The following is a 12,929-nucleotide window of genomic DNA, read 5'->3' on the forward strand; positions in this document are numbered from 1 at the left end:
AGTTTCAAAACACACAGATATTGGACCAAATTACTTAAGTTTAAACTTAATGATTTGCTTTTACAATCGATTCGTTAATAAAAGTAAGCTTCAAATCCTGCCTAGTCACAAATTTTTCGACATAATATAATGCAAACGTATGTGATGGAAAATTCATGAAAGAATATCTCCAGACAGCAAAACACATCGTTTTTACATTGATTCAACGTCATTGGACGTCATTCAACGTTGAATCAATGTAAAAACGACGTGTTTTGCTGTCTGGATCTATAAAGCAGACCATGGCGAACTAGAGAGGAGAGAAAGCCATGAGCAGACTACTTCAAACACAAGTTTAATTTATATTACGAACCTAAGCAGCAAAGCTGAAAAACATCCTTTCCAGAAAGAACTGCTTCTCCTCTGAGGCTAAGCGTTCCTCCGCTATTTGGTACACCCTGCTTTAATAATTCTTTGTCTTTTTCGCTTTTCTCCTGTCTAACTACTAAGTCTCGTAGAGGGTCCAAAAGTTCAGTCTTTGACAGGTACAATTGGTAGTCAAAGTTGAAGCTATCAGACATGGACTGCGTAAGAGCAAATCTGTGACAAAATTAACCACAAAGTTAGATGTAAAGAAGTGACTAATCACATTTGCGTTGCAAAAATGTTTGAAACTTCAAATATCTTATTCGTTTGAATCATCAATCCATTCAAAATGAAGTGTAGCATCACTAGGTATACTACAAAATGATAATATCAAATTTTTAATTTCAACTTCCGGATGAGTGCAGCTGGAAACTTCTTCTTACACTCATAATAAAGATTTGCAATCAACCGAAATTTTATGACGTCAAAAATTTATTTAAAGATTTTTTTCAAACAGATTCAGGACACTACTCACGCAATGTATAAACCATTAAAGTAAAAACATCCAAATTTATCTAGACAAAACCCTTAAAGCGTTTCAAATTTAAGGAGGTATATTTAATTGCGTCACTGAGACTGAAGATAATTTAGTGAAAAAGGTCAATATTAAAAAAATTGTAAGAGTACCTACTTAAGATGACTTTTACTCACCGGTTGTCTGTAAAAAACACACCAACATCTACAGTGAATGAGATAACAATGTCACTTGGTGATTCACCGTTTGGCTCCGTGAAGACGAAAGGCAGCTTAAAAAATGGAATCAAATCGATGTAACCATTTACGTCACATTCAACGCTAAACGGCGCTGTTGCACGGTTGTTTTCTGTTATCACCAGATCAAGATTAGACATGCGATTGCTGTCGCCAATCACCACCTCGACATGAAGGTAATTCTGAAATGAATACGGAAAACTTTAACAAAAGCTAGGCTTTATTTCAACCAAAAACGGAAAGGCAATAAACGAAAACCACAAAGTTAGGAATGACCGAGAACATATGCGCAACATTAATTAAATACTGTTTGCTTCTTGGCATTATTGGGCGGAATCAAAAGTGTTTCCAATGCGAAAAATGATACTGCGAAAAAATGATAGCCTACTATTTATCAGTAAAAAAATTTTAACAAATGTGAGACAAAAAAAAAGAAAGTAATCATATAAATCAACAATAAGTGCAAGGTTATGATTGCATAGTCCATTCTCCATAGCTCAATTGAATTTAAGCCATTCATTGCTTTCAATTGAAAAAATCGTTTTAATTTACATATAATTAGAGCATAGGGATTCTTTAACGTCGATACTTAGTCTACGATTTTACTAGTTTTTGCGGCTCAGAATTGAAAAAGTTGGTTTGACCTCAGCAGACGTTTAGCAGGATCTGCGACCTTTTTTGCCTTCCTTACTCGTATACGTATATGGTATATATATTTCGTAAACGCACAAATTGGTGCAGCCTGGTAAAACTCAGGATGACCAAGTTGATTGTGGAGTTACAACATTCCTTTACCTTGACCAGCTGTGAAAGAGATGTGAGATAAAGCATCCAGGGTAGGGTGCTAATCTCCGGGTTTATGTTTGATATCATAAGAATATTGGCCTAATTCCAATATCCAAGTTCAAGGTTTTGTGTTTTTAATCGCTTTATTTTGCTGATTATGCAAAAATGAAATTGAAAGATCGTCAGTAAGCACAAGAAAATACATTCGTTTTGAGGAATGAGACCACTTCTGTGAGGTCAGAAAGTTCTTTTTCGACTCGTTTGTCTCAACAATTCAAGAAACGTGACGTGTGCACATCAATGTATTTTTGTTTTGCCATGAGATAGTTGCAATAACGTTTACGGAAGTGTCTGTTTCCGCTTCAAAGGGAAGTTTATCTCTAGTTGCTGACAAGCTGGCATAAGTCAAAGTTAAGCGTAATCAACAACTTGAGAGACTTTTCTTTCAGTACAAACGTAGTAGAATATAACAAAAGGCCAGCTTGGTTAAATTTTCGATCCAGCAGACAAAGTGAGAAAATCAATGAACAACGCGTTTTAGGGCGGTGCTTCTCAATCCATGGGTCGCGACCCAAAAGTGGGTCACCGTTTGATTTGACAGGGAAGTTACATGGTTAGATTTATTCATGTTTCTACAGTTGCGTCATTAATTCTTTTCTTTCACTTGTCATATTGAACCATAGGCATACGAAACCGAGCAACGTGATCAAGTTTAACATCTGCAAGTTTATTACATTTACATAAACTTGAAGATGTTAAACTTGATCACGTTGCTCGGTTTCGTATGCCAATGGTTCAACAAGACAAACTCTCCACCGAAGCTCTACCACTTGTCATGTGTCTGACACAAGTCACAAGTTAAGTTAAGACAAGTCACAAGTTAAGACACAAGTCATGTGTCTGCAAAACGTGCACGATGCACTATGACGCAATAAAAACGTTACTGGTATAGTCAGAAATCAGCCTAGATTAGGGTCAGACAAAAAAAGCGAGTTGCTGCTTCAGGATACTGTAAACCAGTTGTATTTATCAAATTACTGGGAATAAAACAACAATTTTGTAGACTTGCATAGCTAAGCTCAAGAGGAAATGGTCGTAGGGGGAAGTGGGGCAAAGCAGAATGCGGGACAAAACGGTATAGTGCAATTTTTCACGAACTGATATAAATTCCGCTACCATTATTATCGGTCACATTTGAAATTAGCATGTGATACATTTCCGTGCCAAAATTTGTTGAGCGGTAGGTTAGGTGTGCTGTTAAGTAGAAAATTTCAGTTTTAGCATGCTGCTCTGTAGAAGAACTGCTTGAAAATGCGTCAGTTTGTTTTAAACCGAGTAGTTGAGCTATGAAAGTTTGAGTTGAATTTGAAGTGTTTTTTAAGGAGCACCTGAATGCAGGTTGAGCACAGGTTTGCATCTTTAAGAAGTTTCAGGCTTTTCACTTTTATTTGGAATCACACTTTTGGGCGAAACGGAATAGTGCTGATGAGGCAAAGAAAAACGCCGTTCCGCTACGCTGTGCGAGGTTTCAATGTTATCAAAGCTAGTTTCATTGAATCAAACTCGAATCAAATCAAAATAATCCATGTTTTTGCTAATATTTTCAACAAAATTGACTAGATAAAGTAATCTATGCTTTAGGTTGTGTTACTCTTGTCGTTGTTTAGATTGTGTTACTCTAAACAATCACTTTTTTACGAGAATTCTAAGTTGATCACATACCTAGTAACAGACGTTCAGAGTTCAGTAACAGACGTTCTGCTTTGCCCCCAAATGGTGGGGCAAAGCAGAACAACCATTTTATTTTAAAATTGGACTATGAAATTAGCCGTATAGAAACAATAAACAGGAGATGATATGTGAAAATACAAGACTTGGAGTACAACGATGTCCACCTTAAACAATGTCCGTAAGATGCATATATATCAGATTTCGAAAAATTGTTCCGCTTTGCCCCACTTTCCCCTACTTGTTAAACATTTAAACTTACACTTTTCCTTTTCAGTTCTAGCAATAACAACTCAGAGAAAGTATATACCTGAATACTTAGATTACGGATTTACACGTCTAAAGGTGTTCTCTAAACACAGTGTGTAATCTGCAGTGAAGCACTGAGCAATGAATCACTCAAAGAGAATAAACTAATGTTACAAAACTACTAAGAGGCTCATTTACAAACTAAACATAGGAAACTTTCCGATAAAAACCGTGATTTTTGCTTAGATAAAAGAAGAACAGAAATTGAAGACGAAAAGTCGATTCAGTCAACGACTATTTTATTTATTTTATGTGCACTTTGAAGCAAGCGTCTTGCTTAGAATAGTCTTCAGCCTGAACATGATATGAGATTGACCCTGACCAAGATTTATCCACAATTTGACAAATTTGTAGAAACAACAAAATTCAAGGCTCACATTAATTAAATTCTAACTTTTCCACTTATAAAATATTATTATTTTATTTTTCTACTAAAGTTATTTTTCATACTTGTGCTTTGTTTGCTTTAAGTTTACAAAAAAAAATTAAAGTAAAAAATTTCGGTCACCAAAACTTCGCTTTTAATTTACGCTTGGTATTTGGGTCCTTCCCTGCAAAAATGGTCGAGAAGCACTTTCTTCAGGAAATTTGGAGCTGGTAGACCCAACAATGCTAACAGAAGGCATTGCTGATAGAATATCCTATAACAGGTTGTGATAATGGTCAAAGTTTTACCTGCAAAATGCATAGATCAGTTTCCGGGAAAGTCACATATCCACTTGTCACTATGGAGTGCACACTTCTGCCATAGTCAAATCCACTGGAGAGGGAAGGTTCAGTTTTCCACCAAGTGTCCACAGTCTGAATAGAAATTTATAACATTCATTTCTCATGTTTTTTTTTCCGTAAGATAAGACTCTGCAGTAATGCAACATGGCCGCCGAAAAGAGAAAAAAGTTGTTGACCAAACTTGACATACAACAAGAAATTGTTGATGAAAATTAAATAAAAATATACTGCAACTTTTCAAACTACTACAACCTTTAAAAGTTGTCGAAGACTATTTGTTAGCTATTGCATCTGGTTTTGGTTGTACTTAGCTTTGCGAAAGAAAGGTGCAATGCAGGCGTTCCTGCATATTTCCTCTTAAATGAGTCACACTGTGAGTTGAAACGATATCATCTCATAGTAGCCTGGCTCTTTTTCACGTGGAAGCCGATGCAATATGTTATGCAACGCAAACCAGTGTAATAAACCTGCGTCAGTAGCCTGACGCAAAAACAGCTGTAGAAACCAGCACATGTATAAAAAAAGTATTCGAACAACAATCACCTCAGTTGCGATGTTTCCTTATTTGAGAAAGCATTAACATTTTAATGAGTAGAGCTGAGCAGGTAAAATCAAATCACTTATACTGTAAACCTAATGAATCAGATGTTCTAAAAAATTACTTTTTGTGAGAATCTTGTTTAGCAGCCTGTTCGTCGCAACTAGATTAATGCCCTTTTTGGGCTACATCATATGAGCGTTTTCGTCTTTCAGGTGGTGGAAATTTCAATAAAATATCTTTCCATATTTTGCAGATAAGTCTATGATATAGGATATTGAAAATTGTAATCATGTCAGCTCAAATCGTTCACCTTGCAATTACTTTTACCTACTTGCTGAGCAAGATCAGCGTATATATTGTGAACTGGACTTTAATTGAAGCATTTTATCAAGCCAACATGTTTCAACATCAAAGACCGGATGTACTGAGCCTAAACATTCCGTGCTTGCTGAACCTCTTTGTTGTTCACGTGGCTCCTAGTGTGATACTTTTACTGAAAGACCTTTTGAAACATGGATACAGGTTGAGAACGATCGTTCGCAAAAACAGTGGCGAATCTGAGGCGCTTTCTTCTATAAAAGCGCCCAACAAAGACAATGGGTCTGAGGCAAACTTGGACAGCATGATCAATGCAGTAAAAAAAGAAAATCGTACTAAGAATAGAGTACGAATATTGAAGATAGTTTCGTCTTCCATTGCATATCCTGCAGCCTCATCAGTGCTATTGGTTCTACACAGTAGCAAAATGCTGGATAACTTTGTTTTGACCAGACTGGCTTTACTATCGATTGGCGTGATATCGATACCATTGTACATCCATGAAGCAGTAGAAGATGTAAGTACATCACTGTCTACGAAATTTTTTTACTGGTAGGAAGAAAATTTGTTGCTTTTCTATAACGTTATGTTAGTTTATTTGTAACTCACTAAACGTAGCCTACTTTTATCTTAATTCCGATTAAGTAATAATCTTTTAATCGGATTTCACAGTTCTGTACTAAAAGTGATGTGTACTTTGTTAGGTGAAGTCTTCCGTCTTGGATGTCCCAATATCACTTGCAATAATGATCACCATCCGTTGGGTAACTTTGACTGTTGGAGTGCTGCATCGTACCTTCTATGGGAGCCTGACCATCGCTTCTATAGCTGTAGTAACTGCGACTATATTTTCTGTACAAAAGCTTTTACTTCAGTCTTCTTCGAAGCCAGACAAGGGAAACTCAAAGAACGAGGTAACAGATTTCGTTGCAATCGAGCAGGAACATAACGAAACAACCCAACGAATCTTAATCGAACGTAATTCAGTTAGGAAAAACTCTTCTGCAGCCATCAGATATCTGGCAAACGCGATTTTTGTAATCGACGCTGCTTCTTTAGGCACTCTCATCTGGGTGTCACTCTGGGTTGCAACATCACCTGCGCAACTCACCAGATGGTCAGAAGCTGATACACCGTTACAAGCAAACTGCTACCTCGCTTGGAGTTTAACTATGGGATGCATTGCAGCGGCATGGATTGCCAATGAAGATAACTCGAAGATAAGCATATCGAATAAGACTATCACCCTTTACAGGTCGGACAATCCATTCGTTACTCTAACTGTTATGGGGGCGTTAATCATCGGCTTATACAGTCAATTTCACTTGGAGAAGTGGAGGGCATTGTACGGTGGGTGCTTAATATTGTTTACACTTCCTTCAATCTGGATCATTAAAATGCACTCTTTCAAATTTTTGCACACACACTACGAGAGATACCGTACGACGTTAGCGTTTGTTATTTTTGCGTCGGGGTGCGTGCTGCTCATTTTCTACGTTATGGGAGTGTTCACAACGGTGACAATTCTCACTGATTATTTTTGGAACAAAATCACCAACTTAGTCTGGACAGCGGCAGTTTTCATACAACTTCCAATTCTTCTGCGTGTGGCCTTGGCGTTCAAGAACCTCGATCAAACCAAAACATCGATTAGTCTCAGCACGCCTTCGATCAGTGAACCTAGAACTTACAGACATGTAAACAAGGACCGCAGTACAGTTCTTCGCCTCACCATTCTTCTTTTAACCGTGGGGAGCTTGTCGCTATATCAGTTGAATAAGCCATACGTACAACCGCCAAGAAAACCAAACAATGCAACTATTCGAGTTATGACTTGGAATGTTTTGCAAGGCTCCTCCATCCAACAAAGAACAAATTTGTTTGAAGCTACAAGGCTTTTAAAACATTATGACATCGACTTTTTTGCTATTCAAGAATCTTACGCTGTGCCTTTGTACGACGGCTCTGTCGACTACATTCATTATGTAACAGCGAGCACGGGAATGTATGGAGAATATGGAGTCAACCCTCTGCTGTACAGTGGTGGAGACGCAGCGATTACGTCTAGATTGCCTATTTTCAACCAGCAAAGTGAACAATTGCCTTCTGGAAACATACATTTGTTTAACTATGGCTTGAGTAAGATCTCGGTACAATTGCCATTGCAAAATAGATATTTTCAGTTCATGCGATTTATAAAAACTTTACTGCTCAGGCTTGGTTTTTGTCAAAGCCTCAAATGGAATATATCGCTAACCTAGTAGGGAAAACACCAGACCCTGTGATATTAATGGGAGATTTCAATCTGCCTCTCACTGATCCAGACATGGATGATTTCTTTGAAAAGGCTGAGTTAAAATATGCCTACTCTGACACTCGCAACATGTCTTGTGTTTCAACCGTGAGCATTGAAGGTGACTGTGAAGTAATTGATCATATATTTTACCGTGGTCTTGAAATGTATGCACCATCTCAAATATTAACGGAGACAGGCCAATTTTCTGACCACTATCCTGTGATTGCAGAATTTTATGCATAAGCCTAACCGCAATAAATTTTCATGAAATTCATATTTATTATTTTTTTTTTTAAAGTCGCCAAGTTGCCGTTATTGGATTTTGTCGTTTATTTAATGCAGTCATTGTAGTTGTAATTGCTATAACAAGCTTGCACAATTCTTCCCATCTAGATACATACAGGTACCCTGCATGGTTGTCACAAACCCAAGTCCGCCCCGTTTGCTCAGTAGTTACGCGCCCGACTCAAGAACACGCGGCGCTGGTTCGACTCTCGGGGTGTGCGCTTGAGCAACGCATTTCAGGACTGCTCTCCATTCAGCGGCACCTAGTGAATGGAATAATTCCTCGGCAACAACACTTCAACAATCGGAAAACTTTACTCTGCCAATCTCGGTAACTGGCCCTGCATCAAAAGCCTATAGAAGAATGCGAAACTACCAGGAATAACCTATCAAGGCTTTGTCACTTGTCAGTAAGAGGATAAAGATTCAAAAAACAAACCAAACCAACCTTCGCATATTTTCGTTCGAGATGATCACAACTCTTACAAAAGCAACTACAATAGTAAAACTGCATTGCAATATCGTACACTGTTAAAGATATATGTTGTAATTACTTTGTTCGGTGCATTTTACGCTTTACATTTCTACTAAGTTTTATAAGATGTCAAATTTTGTGTGTGTTCGTTGCAGATAAAACATAATATTCAAAAATACATTTCATATGTGAAGAAACGTAGATATGCTATGCTGCGATCTTACATATGTTGCATAAATTAATCACGCATGTCGTGTTGGAAATGTTAAATGTCAACCAGACTTACAATACAATACTGCAATTGGTATTTAACAAAGATGACAGCAAGCCTACGTTGCAGCATGATAGCAGCAGGATACCTGCAATTATCCTTAGTTTTGCTAACTTTTTATAACTCCTGTAAAAGTTTCAGGAATACCTCAATGATGGTTTTGTAAGTTGTTGAGCATGGTAGAATCAACATTATACTTTGTTGGTTTGAACTACATCTTTTTCTTACTTATAAAGTAAACGCAAACTTACAGTGAGGTAAACCACATCTTCTTTTCCTTCATAGTCCGACGACGAAGTGATTCGAAAAAAGACGTTTGTCTTTCCTTTTTCAGCATCTCCAATTTCTTCGCTTATATGAACAGGCAAACACACGAGAGTGAACTGTAGTATCGTCAACGTTGACACTCCAGTTTTGATTGGATATTGAACCCAGGTTATGTTCACAGCTTGATCAAGGATTTGAAATATATCGAAAGAACAAGTGTAGTCAAGCTGTGTAAATGAACAAAAGTTCTTTAAATTTTGCTGAATTGAGTTCATTTTTTGACAAAAAAAAACAAGCAAAACGAAGTAGCATCACATGATTTAAAATCCTCTTTGAGCATTTTCGCTTTCTATGATGGAGCCTTTGCCAATGCGAATCGCCAATACCAAATGCAAAAACGAAAACAACAGCGTAGAATTAAAATGTTGTTTTAGATATATTTCAACAAGATATTAACGCAACTACAACCAGCTCTCTACGAGATAAGCAATTCAAAATATTTTTCGATTATTGTTGGGATGGTTCAAAGAAAAAATCCAAAGAGGAAACATCTGCTTGTCGCTGATCACATTTGTCGCAGTAGACTGTCGAAATATGATTATATCGGAGTTGCTGGTGAGAGCGAAGATGTCGATGGATAAGGGTGCAAGCACAAACGTGAGAGTGACGAGACTATTATTCAGACACATTTTTTTGTGAAAGTCGGGGTACACCAGGGATTCGTATGTCACCGCTGATATTTACTATTGTCGTTGATGTTGTGACAAAAGGAGTGATGGAAGGATTAATGAGAGAAAAGTTGTATGCGGCTAACCTGTGTTGACCAGTGATCTGATAGAGGAATTGGAAAGCAATTTAGAAAAATGGAAAGAAGCATTTGAGACAAAGGGTATGAAAGTAAATCTTGAAAAAAGCAAAAGTGATGGTGGGTGGAGCAGAAGGTATAGTTGTAAAGAGTAAAGTGGAACGGTGTGCAATGTGTGGTAAGAAAGTGATGAGGATTGTAGCAAGTGGGTGCATGGTAGAGTTCTGATTAACATAAGGTACAAAAGTTTTAAGGAAAGCTATCAGAAAACCTTTTCCGCAGATAAGGTATCGAGGCATGCTGCGTTTGCTGAAAAGAACTTCAAGAATTGTTGTTTGAAACTAAAATATCTTTTTGACATCAATAGAAATTCATTCTTGAAACATAGACTTGGCAAACAATGCAAAAAACAAAATGACGCCATGCAATGAATGGTAGAAACTTTTACTAACCTTTGATGAAACAAAATTATTAGTGACATCAAAATCATGCTCGTCATGAGTATCCAGGTTAGATATAAGATAAACCAAGCCGCAAAATTTCTTATTAACGAAATTGATATCCATCTTGAATCGAATTGTCACAACAAGAGCCTGTTTCTCGCTTAACCAAGTTGCTGTAACCACTTTGTCAACCGGAGCCGATATTTGAGTAAACTTGTAGGAAAGAGCTCCCGAAAGCGAGAGAGATAAAAGCAGCACATCGTGCGGTTTGTCGTATTGCGTTTCATCCAAGGCAGCATCCGTGGAGAGAAAGTAGTTTATGGTTGGCAACTGCTGACCAAAGTAGTCCAAATTCTATAAAAAGATGAAGTCTGAATAATGATATAATCATAAAACAATTCAGTTATGTAAGTACCTGATTGTACCTAAGTATCTAAATTGTATAATCTCAGCTTTGGAAGAGGTTCCTTTTTTGCGCGACAAATATACAAAACTAAGCAACACTAAGTTCAATATCATGTTAATTCTTGGAAAAAGCACAAAATAAATGCATCCAACGCTGTGAGCTCGCATAGACCGACAGGACCCGCACAAGAATTGCGACATTTTTGTTGATACTGAGCTGCTCAACACTACACATGAGCATCATTGCGCAGTTCAAGTAGGCATATTTTTTGCAGTTCCAGCACAGCAGCCAGTTCTATCTATGCCATATTAGTTCTTGTTATGTTCTTGCATAGTGATCAGTTCTGATAATGCAGTTCTTTTGTATTTAGGTTTAGCGGTAAAGACTCCATAAAAATGTTCCATGCGTTTCTTTGTGGTTTTGCGTCTATAAATATAAACCAAAACCCTGTATCGTTGCTTAATTGTTGACTACTTGACCACTGAACCTGTATTATCTTTTCTTGAAAAGGTGACGCAAAGCGTATTTCAGCAAAAGTAGATATTTCCAGTGTTCCTTCCTCAATAAGTGGATCAGCATCAATATCGCTGCTGTATGCGTACACACGACCGCTCAAAGACGACTTCGATAAAGAATAATCAAAGATCTCTTCCTCAGAGCAAGAGACCTGTTTTCGTTTACAACATAATACTATGTAAAGAATTTTTTAAGTTGTCGACGTTCTTTCAAGTTATCTAAGTGAAATACGAGGAGTAAAAACTTGATGACACAGTAGCTGTTATATTCTCTGATTAAGATTGGATTGAATTTTTTGTTATAGGAAATATGGCGCTTTAATAAAATGGCTAGTATGCAATCTGCAATTTGTTATACCAAAGCTGTGTTCCAATGACATGAGCAACAATAACCTTTATGGGAACATTGTGTTCAGATTCAGAAGGAAATTTGTGGTTTTGAGTCTTCCATGACGTCAATTTCACTTTTACATGAAGAAGCGAAGAACAGGAATCGGTGGGAACGTGAAGATGAAACGTTGCATCGGTGAATTTCACAACATCTCCTGGATTAAGTGGAAAGCGAAGCTTATGGACATCTTTTGCGCTGAACCTCACGGCTGAAATAAATAGAGATATTTTTAGACACTAGACTTGTTTCTCAAAAACGCCACAAACTTTACAAAATCCAATATGGCAGCACTACATCAACATAACCAAACCAGCAAATACGAAATTTCAAAAAGTTTTTACAAAAATGTGTCAGCTTGACCTTTCACACAATTAGCAAAAAAATACCATGAACATTTTTGATATTAAATTCAACGTTTTTACATTGATTATGTGAACAAAACATGTAGTTTCATCCAACCATTATATAAGTAGCCTAAGTACCACAACTATAAAATCACCTGATGGGATTTCTAAATAGTCGCCATCTTTGTTGCTTGTTGTCGACAAATAGACTCGCAACAGGAAATCCAACCTTCCAGTGACGTCACGAGGATATATGATATCAAGAGCTTCGTTCTTCAACTCGCCTGATATCTAGAATCGTTAAGAAGTTGAAAAATACTGTAATAATTTTTCCAAAAACTCTATCTTCCACCATCTTGGCGACGATAGTGGTGTCCTAGAATAAATGATAGAGCATGTATCCAGCAGTCGATGCTGCAATTACTTCCAGGTTACAAACCGGAGTTCCTTCCATATACAAACGGACAGTTTTTAGCTTTAGGGAAGATATGTGCCGAAAAAATAAAGATCTAGAAAATACCCAAAACAGTCTGTGCTGCAACAAAAAATGCAACATTTAATTGCGGACTTGTGATGTTAGCTATACTACAACACAAAGGAAGACTCACTGCTGAGGCAATTAAATCTGGTGTGCAGATGTAAATACAATGTTAAAGTTTTATTATTTTTGTAACTGATCAGTTGTTAATTGACATCGTCGCTTATTTCATGTTATTTTAGTTCTATAGTTGTGCATCCCTGGTAAGAACGGAAACACACAACGCAAAATGGCATCTGATCAAAAACAGCAAAGATTAAAGTCACTGTAGAAAATGCAGAAAGAAAATGGCAATAAAAGGATGTTATCAAACAGGTAAAATTTTTATAGTGCATTACGGAATGACTTCAAATGAGAAATGACATC

The 12,929-nt window shown here is 37.1% G+C and overlaps 1 pseudogene; it reads left to right on the top strand.

Moving 5' to 3' along the window:
- The first annotated feature begins 5,498 nt into the window (after window positions 1-5,498).
- On the top strand, window positions 5,499-8,066 carry LOC145778286 (uncharacterized; annotated as a pseudogene).
- Window positions 8,067-12,929: the final 4,863 nt, after the last annotated feature.

Source organism: Aplidium turbinatum, chromosome 10 (genome assembly GCF_918807975.1).
Source record: "Aplidium turbinatum chromosome 10, kaAplTurb1.1, whole genome shotgun sequence".
NCBI lineage: Eukaryota > Metazoa > Chordata > Ascidiacea > Aplousobranchia > Polyclinidae > Aplidium > Aplidium turbinatum.